This window comes from Atractosteus spatula, chromosome 17 (genome assembly GCF_055471065.1).
Source record: "Atractosteus spatula isolate fAtrSpa1 chromosome 17, fAtrSpa1.hap1, whole genome shotgun sequence".
Lineage (NCBI taxonomy): Eukaryota > Metazoa > Chordata > Actinopteri > Semionotiformes > Lepisosteidae > Atractosteus > Atractosteus spatula.
In genome coordinates this window covers 537025-545543 of record NC_142722.1, presented here as the reverse complement: position 1 = coordinate 545543, position 8519 = coordinate 537025, and the positions used below count along the sequence as shown (strand labels likewise).

The following is an 8519-nucleotide window of genomic DNA, read 5'->3' as shown; positions in this document are numbered from 1 at the left end:
GGGGCACTCTAAAGACTCTCTGAAGTTAGTTCTGGCTTTACTAGCAGAGTTTGTGCACATGGAAATTGACTGCGGGTCCAAGCAGGTCACACTCTTTAGACGGGAAGAAAACCGGTTCGTTCCCGATGTAGCGCTAGTCCTGAATACTGATATTCAGCTGTCTACAGTTCCGACCATAGTTCACTCGTTGATCAGGCGAGCACGATGGATTACCGGCGGTTCACGAGGCTTGCTACTGGGCTAATCTTGGGCGGATCCTTTGGTTACGCACCGGCGACCTCCATTCTCGACTCTTAGAACAAAGGAAAGTCCTGGCACTCGGACACACTGGCCGTTACGTGATTGTCCAAGATGAGCCTGAGAATGTCCTGGAGGAGCCCCTTCCTGGGCCTTGTGCTGCCTGTTTTATCTGAAGGAACTACGGTCATTCATTGGTTGAAAGTTTCGTGGGCATCAGAGACCCACGTGGGGTTACCTTGCCCTACCAGTTCCTGATTGGCTGGTCGAAGTGGATGACGAGTAACAATGCACTCTGACCTTAGAGTTGTAAACCTTGGGATGAGACTCTCCCAAGGAATCTCCCAGACAGTAAGGCGCCAGAGATGACAATTTATTAGGGTGGCTGGTGAATCTCAGCTTTGGGAGCTGTTCCTTATCAGGAAACTCTATCAGCTAGAAAAACACCTTAAATGTGAACCAAATGGAATGGCCTCTCTGTAGTCAGCACCACTGAGATAAGGGACAGAGAGTGGCAAGGGAGCAGCAAACTTAATTCCTGTATTTTTAATATGCCTTGCCGCTACAGGGAACAGGAGGAAAGTAGATAATATATGAACGTTTTTTATGTGTTTTCCTTGTTTGTGAACATACACATACGCACAACATGCTAACATAAACACACCTCACAATAAAAGAGCAAAGCACGGAAAATGAAAGGAAAGAAAATGTACTCACTGCAAAAGAGGAGCCTGAACAAAAGCTAAAAGAGGCAGGGCAGGAGAATCAGAGACTGAAAGAAGAATTAGTTCCTGGGCACACTGCACTGGTTAATGTGTTGCACCATTCCACTAAATTATATCCTGCTCTCCCACAGGGGAAACGACAGGCAGGTCGCAAATGATTGGGATCCATTCCCACATTGGCCATATGGAGACGGGAGGTCTGATTGGGATGACACTTGGTATGTGTGTGATAAAGACGGATCAGGGTCTCCCCTATCAGAGGGAGGACACCCTCAGATCTGAGCTCTCACCCGAAGTGGGAAAGGACTTGACATAGAAGGAGCCGCCGCTGCTGATGACAGCACTACCCGAACTCCGTCCCACACTCCGTTGAGGGGTACTACTCGCACCTTCCTTCCCTAATCCCCCCATACGATCAAATCCAAAACCGGAAGATATTGACCGGTGGGCTAAAGAAGTACCGCACCCGAAAATAGGCATGCAGCGGACCTGGAGTGCGCTCCAGGATTTAAAAGATACTTATGGTATCACTCCCCTGACTGCCGCTATGATCCTCCAAAGGACAGGAGAAAAGCATATCGGAGAACTTAGGCCATTGTGTGAGGATAACAGCAGGGGAGGGCGATGGGAGCGGGTTTGGCGATGGCTTAAACAACATTACCCACCAAAAACAGATTGAAAAAAGATATCTGCTTGTCAGCAGAAAGAAAGCGAGGATGTGGCTGATTTCACTGACTGCTTCGTCACAGTCAGTCTGGCTCTGGAATGCTCGTGACTTTGTGACACAGATGATGTGAAAAGCGACACCTCTGCTGTGATTAAACAGATTTATTTGAGCGACCTCAAGCCTGATATAGCCAAAGCCCTTGGCTTGAAAGAGCCCGAAATAGTGCAAGATACGAACAAGCAGTTCGAGGAGATAGTTAAAATGGCACGACAAATCGAAAGGAATATGTACGCTAAGTTGCAGGCAATACAAACAGGGTGGACACCCCCCATGCAGAAGGGAGAAGCTGGCTCTAACACCCAACTTATTCCAAAAGGGGAAATTATTACAGGTCGGTGCCATTATTGTAAAAGTTTTGGACATTTTCAAAAAAATTGCGAAAAACGAATGGCCATTGAAGGGCTGGAAAGCAGGCCATTGCAGGGCTGAAAAACATTGCGATCCCACATTCAATCCCTCAAATCGAGAGGGACAAAAAAGCCTGCTTTCACAATTACAGCTATCATTTTTGTTAGTTTGTTTTTATTGATCCCATTTGCTCATTCTACTGCCCCTCCACTTTGCGGGTGGTAGGAGCAGTGCTGCTTTAAGTTAATGCCTAGGTGATCAGTTAAGTAGGTTATAACATTGTTCACAAAATGGGTACCATTGTCTGAACTGAGTTTTCCCGGGATTCCCCACATTGGGAGGACATCCTGCAGTGAGTGTTTGGCTACACTTTTAGCGTCTGCATGTTTGCAGGGAAAAACTTCTACCCACCTCGAGAACATGTCCACTATAACTAGACAGTATTTGTATCCTCTGCAGGGTGACAATTCTATGAAGTCCATCATGAGGTGGTCAAAGGGCCCCTGAGGAGTGCAATGGGACGAGGACTGAGTCTTAGTGCCCCTGCCGACATTGTTTTGAGCACAGATAAGACATTTTTCACAAAAGTTTTCGGCAAAGGTCGTGAACCCCCTTGTATCCCACTGTGTACTTACCATACTCACCATCCCTCCTATTGACACATGGTCCTTTCCATGTGTCAACTTTGCTATGTAGGGAAAAAAATGACGGGATAAGCAAGGTTTACCTGTGGGCCCCAGCCACACATCGTTGGAGAACAATCCAGATTTTTTCCACTTACCTCTTTCCGACGCGGGAGCAAGGGCTTGCATGTCAGGTAGAGAAGCCACATGGGGCTCCGGCTGGACGGGGATGGAGGGGAGGGTAAGAGGAGGAGAGGGGGAAGCAGCGGCAGCCTTCGCGGCCGCATCAGCCCGAGCATTACCTTTCGAGATGTCGTCGGTGGCACTGGTATGGGCTGCACATTTACACACTGCAATGGCCTGAGGTAAAAGGATAGCCTCGAGCAGATTACTGACCAAAAGAGAGTGCTGAATGGGCGTACCTTGAAAACCTCTGTTCTTCCATAGAGTGCCAAAGTCATGGACGACGCCGAAAGTGTATCGACTATCAGTATAAATAGTAGCTGACTGTGAGGCAGCCAAGACACAGGCCTGTGTGAGGCCAAAAAGTTCTGCAGCTTGTGCAGACAGGTGAGACGGAAAGCGGCAGGCCTCTACCAATTTATGGTCAAAAACCACCGCATACCCCACGTGGTTCTGTCCTGTTGAAGGATCCTTCCTGGCTGATCCATCCACATAAAAAACCAAGTCAGAGTTAGGAAGAGGGGAAGAGCAAAGATCCTGTCTGGGGGTTACCTGAGAGGTAATGGCCGCCAGGCAATCATGTGGCTCCCCCTCATCCTCCACAGGCAGCAGGGTGGCTGGATTCAGCACCATACACCGTTCGATAGAGATGTGAGGAAGGGACAGAAGGATGTGGTGGTAATGGAGAGTGGACATGGGAGAAAAGTGCGAGGTCTTAGTCTGGAGGAGGATGGAGGCCACCCCATGAGGTACAAGGACCTTAAGAGGGCGGTAACACACCAGGGAAGCAGAGGCCATAATGGCTGCAGCTGCTGCCGCAACAGCACGAAGGCAGGCTGGCAGGCCGCGGGCCACAGAAGTGAGGCGCTGAGAGTAATAGACCACAGGCTTAAAACGATCGCCGTGGGCCTGGAGAAGTACAGCGCTGTAGAACTCGTGTTTCTCGTCAACAGTCAGCGTGAAACCCTTAGTCATGTCAGGAAGGCCCAAGGCGGGGGATGACATCAGGGCTGTTTTAAGTTCGACAAAAGCTTTTTCTCCGTCGGGAGTCCAAGTCAAGTGGTCGGTCATGTTCAGACCTGGAGCATAAGTCATGTCAGACAGGGGCTGCGCCAGTGGGGCATTGCCAGGAATCCAAGATCTACAGTGTCCTGTACAACCAAGGAAAGACATCATCTCCTTTTTGGTTCGAGGCTTTTGAATGGCTGCCACTCGTTCAGTGCCAATCGAACGAGAATTAGCGGAGATGTCATGGCCTAAGTAACGTACACATTCTTTAACAAGCTGTACTTTAGAAAGTGAGGCCTTGTTACAGGTTTCAGCTAAAAAAATTAAGAGATCTCTGGTGTCTAGAGTGCAGGCTTCCTCAGTAGAGGAGCAAACTAACAGGTCGTCTACATATTGGATGAGGGTGCTACCATGCTTAAAAGAGAACCCTGAGAGACACTCTTGCAGTGCCGAGGAAAAAACAATAGGTGCCTCGGTATACCCCTGGGGCATCCGAGTCCATGTGTACTTTTTCCCTTTAAAAGTAAAGCAAACCAAAACTGAGACTCAGGATGAACCGGAACACTAAAAAAAGCATTTGCCAAATCAATGACAGAGAAAAACTTTGAGTCCCCGGGGATAGAAGACAAAATGGTGGTTGGGTTGGGGACCACTGGAGCTCGAGCATGGATGGCGGCATTTACTGCCCGCAAGTCCTGGACCGAAGGCCAAGATTCCCCTTCGGCCTTATTCACAGGGAAAATTGGAGTGTTACATGGAGACGTTGGGCAGGGGATGAGAATCTTTTCAGCCCCCAGCTTGTCCACAACAGGTTCCAATCCAGCCTCAGCGTCAGGTCTCAATGGATACGGCAGCCTGCAGGGCCTAAAGGTAGATTTTTCTACCACATCTAGGGGGACAGCACCCTTTATCAGACCCACGTCGTACTTGTTGGCAGCCCAGAGGGAATCCGGGACTCCCTCCAGTGCAGGGTGTGAAGTGTCAACTGGGACTGAGGTAAACAATCGGCCCGTCGTGTCGTCAGAGGCAGACAGGTGCACTGTCCTCCAGGTGTTAAAAACAGGTGAGCAGGGATGCCAGCTGGCCTGGAGAGCAGAGTTATGCCTAATGCCTTCAGCATCCGGGGCTGTCCATGCCTAGCTAGTAACGCACTGTTGGACAAAGACACCCACATCTTGCCAGCGGAAACCTGCAGCTTTTGCCAGAGACACGTGAGGGTGCGTCCCTGCCCAATACAGAGACTGCTGCTCGGTAGTCAGGGTCATGGCAAGGGCAGCAAAATCCCTTGAGACCAGATAACCATTCCCTTTAAGTCTATCGCTGCACTGTTCATCTCTAAACCAGATTTCCTCAAACCCTTCATCCGGGCCCCCGAAACTAACCGAGGCCGTGCAATGCAAATTGTCAATATCTTGAAAATCACCCTGGCCAGGCCACAGTCTTGCTGCGTCATTCAGAATTGTTTGGGAAACCTGACCCACATCTTTTCCTAATAGGTCCCAGCTGTAGTATTAATCTGGGACCATGGGGGAGTGTTGGACAAGCATGGTTCGGGGCAAGCAGTCTTCACTGCAGGTTAGTTCGAGCCCCTGTTCTGAACTGACGATAACGAGGCCCATTTTACAGAGCAAATCTCTGCCACACAAATTAACAGGGCATTCTTTCGAAAGTAAGAACGAGTGGTTGGTGGGCCCAAACCCATGCTTCTGGTATTCCACAGTGAGTGGTGTGGTGAAATGAGCCTTTGTCAGAGTGCCTGTTACTCCTATTGTCAGGATAGATTTCGATGAGAGCTGGAAACGGTGTGCGTCGTCTCTAAGCAGGGAATGGGTCGCCCCGTCTCAACTAAAAAGTCATAGGGATCGCCATTAATATGCAAAGTGACTTTGGGCAGCTGGGAAGGGGAGGAAATGGCAGGTAATATGAAAGTTACCTGCCCTCAGGCCCTATCTCTCCTGGCGGGGATAGTCAATCTTTCTTTTCCCGTTGCCATGTGTGCTGACTGTTACTCCAGCCGGGGGGGCCGAGTCCTAGTTCCCATCATCTTCCTCTCCCCCCTCCTTTTTGGGGCATTCTTTTGCCCAATGTTCTGTTTTTCTACAGTGAAAACATGCATCACGGTCTCCTTCTCCTCGACCTCTCCCTCTTCCTCGGTAGCCTCCTCGTCGGCCACGGCCTCCTGGTCCCCTACCCCGGCCCCTTCCTCTTCCTCCTTGATAGAACTGGAGCTGGGCCATCTGGAGTTGGTGTAGCTGATCGCTGTATTTTCGTGCCTTTTTCTCATTCTTTGATGCTAATTGTCTCTCAGCATGGTAAGCATGGCGGCACACCTCGGTCAACCGGGTGGTGTCCCAGCCGATGCATGAGTTTTTCACCATGCTTCCTATTTCGGGGAGCAGGCCATCCATGAAAAGATGGGTAAGTTGAGTTTCATATACTGAGCCGTCGTTGTTAGGGGCAGGTGGGGGCAGGCCACTGAGGTTACTGAAGAGGGGGTTCAGTCTCTCCAGTAAATCATTACACGTTTCTCCAGGCTTTTGCTTGGTTTGTCTCAAGGTGAACCAGTCCGTTTTGGGGGGATACTTTGCTTCTATTCTCTGGCAAATGCCGTCTAGCTGGTTCTGATAGCCACTGCCGCTGACAGCGTCATACACCACGTCTGGGTTGAACGTGTCGCGCACATCGCCGTAGTCAAGCTTCAGGGTCTTTTGAAAAACAGTCTCTAGTTCGCTGCTCGTGGGCTTACATTGAACAACTAGACGCTGCAAGGCAGTGGTGTATTTTCGCCCATTTGTCTTGGGGTTTGGTAGTTTGCCAATTACGACTGTCAGTTCTGCTAATTTCCATGGGCGGAAAACTAAACAGGGTTACCTGTTACCCTGGGGGTTTGGACATTCTATCATAGGGAACTGGAGACCCAGATTTGGGTCATCCTCCTCTTCTCCATCAGAAAAAGGCAAAGGGACTAGTGATGGGTCCAGGTGGGAACCATATTGGGCTCCCGGCCTCGTAGAGGGCGGGGAGAGGCCATCCCACACTGGTTGGGGTCCCTTCTTTGGTTTAAACTCAGAGGCTGTTGGGCAGAGCTTAACACTGTTTTCCCCTGACGCTGGTACAGTATACATCCCAGGGCCTGTTGTTTAGGGTTCTCCCTCACAGGGGTCCCATGGCCTCCTGTGCCCCGGTTATATGGGGATGGTGCCGCTGGTAGAGGTGGAGCTGGGGCTGAAGCAAGACAGTCGAGGTCTTGATACAATTTAGATGTGCTCAGCATCATCTGTTCAGGGTTAGTAAGCAAGGGGGGGAATCTTTTTCCACACGCATCCCAGACTGACACACATTTTCTCATATACTCATAATTCCAATTGGGATCCCCTCCTGGATTTGGAGGGTCAGTCATTTCATGCAGCAATCTAATGGCCCATGGCTGAAAACTCCCGTCTCGAAGCCACTGCTCATTCGTCCATCCTGACATGCAATCAGTGAAAGGTTGGCAATAAACCAATCCATATTCTCTCCCTGCTATATTCATGGGAGTTCCCTCAGGTTTATCATTTCTCTCTTTCTTATGTGCTTCTTTACTTTTCCTTTCTCTAGCCTGCACCTCATTTTTCCACAGCTCAAAATATTTCCAGTCTACTTTCTTGTTTCCTTTTTTCTCCCTTTCCTGCAACTTCTCCTTAAGCTGCTCAACCTGTCGTGGACTAAAGCTGCCGTTCTCTGGAAAACCCAACTTACTCCAAAGGGGAAGACACTTTATTCCCACATCACCAAACTTATCCTACATGTACTTGGCTGGGCCACTCAGCCCAGCTTTGCCTTTAGAGCTCTCATTACCCATTGTCGACAATGCCTTACTGTTTGTAGAACACTATAACATTTACTACTCTGCAGAGCAAAAAACACACGTCTGTGTTAAGATATGTTCGTTTCACGAGTCCCAGACTCGCCGGGTCCAAGACCGATTATAAGTCCCTGACTTATCGAAGAGAACACCCTTGTGGCTCGTTTTTAAAACTAATAGTTCTTTTAAGGATCACTTACTGATGTCAGACGGCCATGGATTTATCCAGACACTTCTCTGGAAGGATAAGTATTTATCCCCCAAGGTTCGTCCAATTCACAAAAATTGTCCGGGTCCGGATGGAGTTTCAATAGCCGTCTGCAATCAGGTTTGTGATCCCATCCTTGTCGCCAAAGATTGTCGTGGAATTTTATCGAAGAAGAGCCAGGAGAGGTATTCTCATTCATTCAGTAAGGTCTTTATTCATATTGCAATATGGGAAAAAGCCATCACCCGTCTGTGCAGAGAAGTGAAAGCTGATTCAAAAGCAAGCAGGGAGAGCCCTTGTTTTATATCTTTTTTTAAGCTAATGCAACACTTCAAGGACAGGCAAAGCAGTAATTTTCCATTACTTATAGGTTTTTGCTTTTAAGCAAAGAAGAGCAGTTATTCTAATTGTTTCTCATACTCCCTTCTTCAAGCAGCAGAGATAAACATTATTAAAACATCCCATGCCCTTGACGGGTTGGGTGCTATCACACTTTGTTCTAAGTATCCAGCTGCTTCTGCAGCACAGCTCTGTCCGTAAACAACATTTTTAGGATAAAACACCTTTTCTCAGTAACTTTCCATTACACTGTACATGAGGGGAGGGTGGATGTAAA

General features: G+C 48.8%; 1 pseudogene; it reads right to left on the bottom strand.

Annotated features, from left to right (window-relative positions):
- Positions 1 to 5819: 5819 nt before the first annotated feature.
- On the bottom strand, positions 5820 to 7692 carry LOC148818807 (uncharacterized; annotated as a pseudogene).
- Positions 7693 to 8519: the final 827 nt, after the last annotated feature.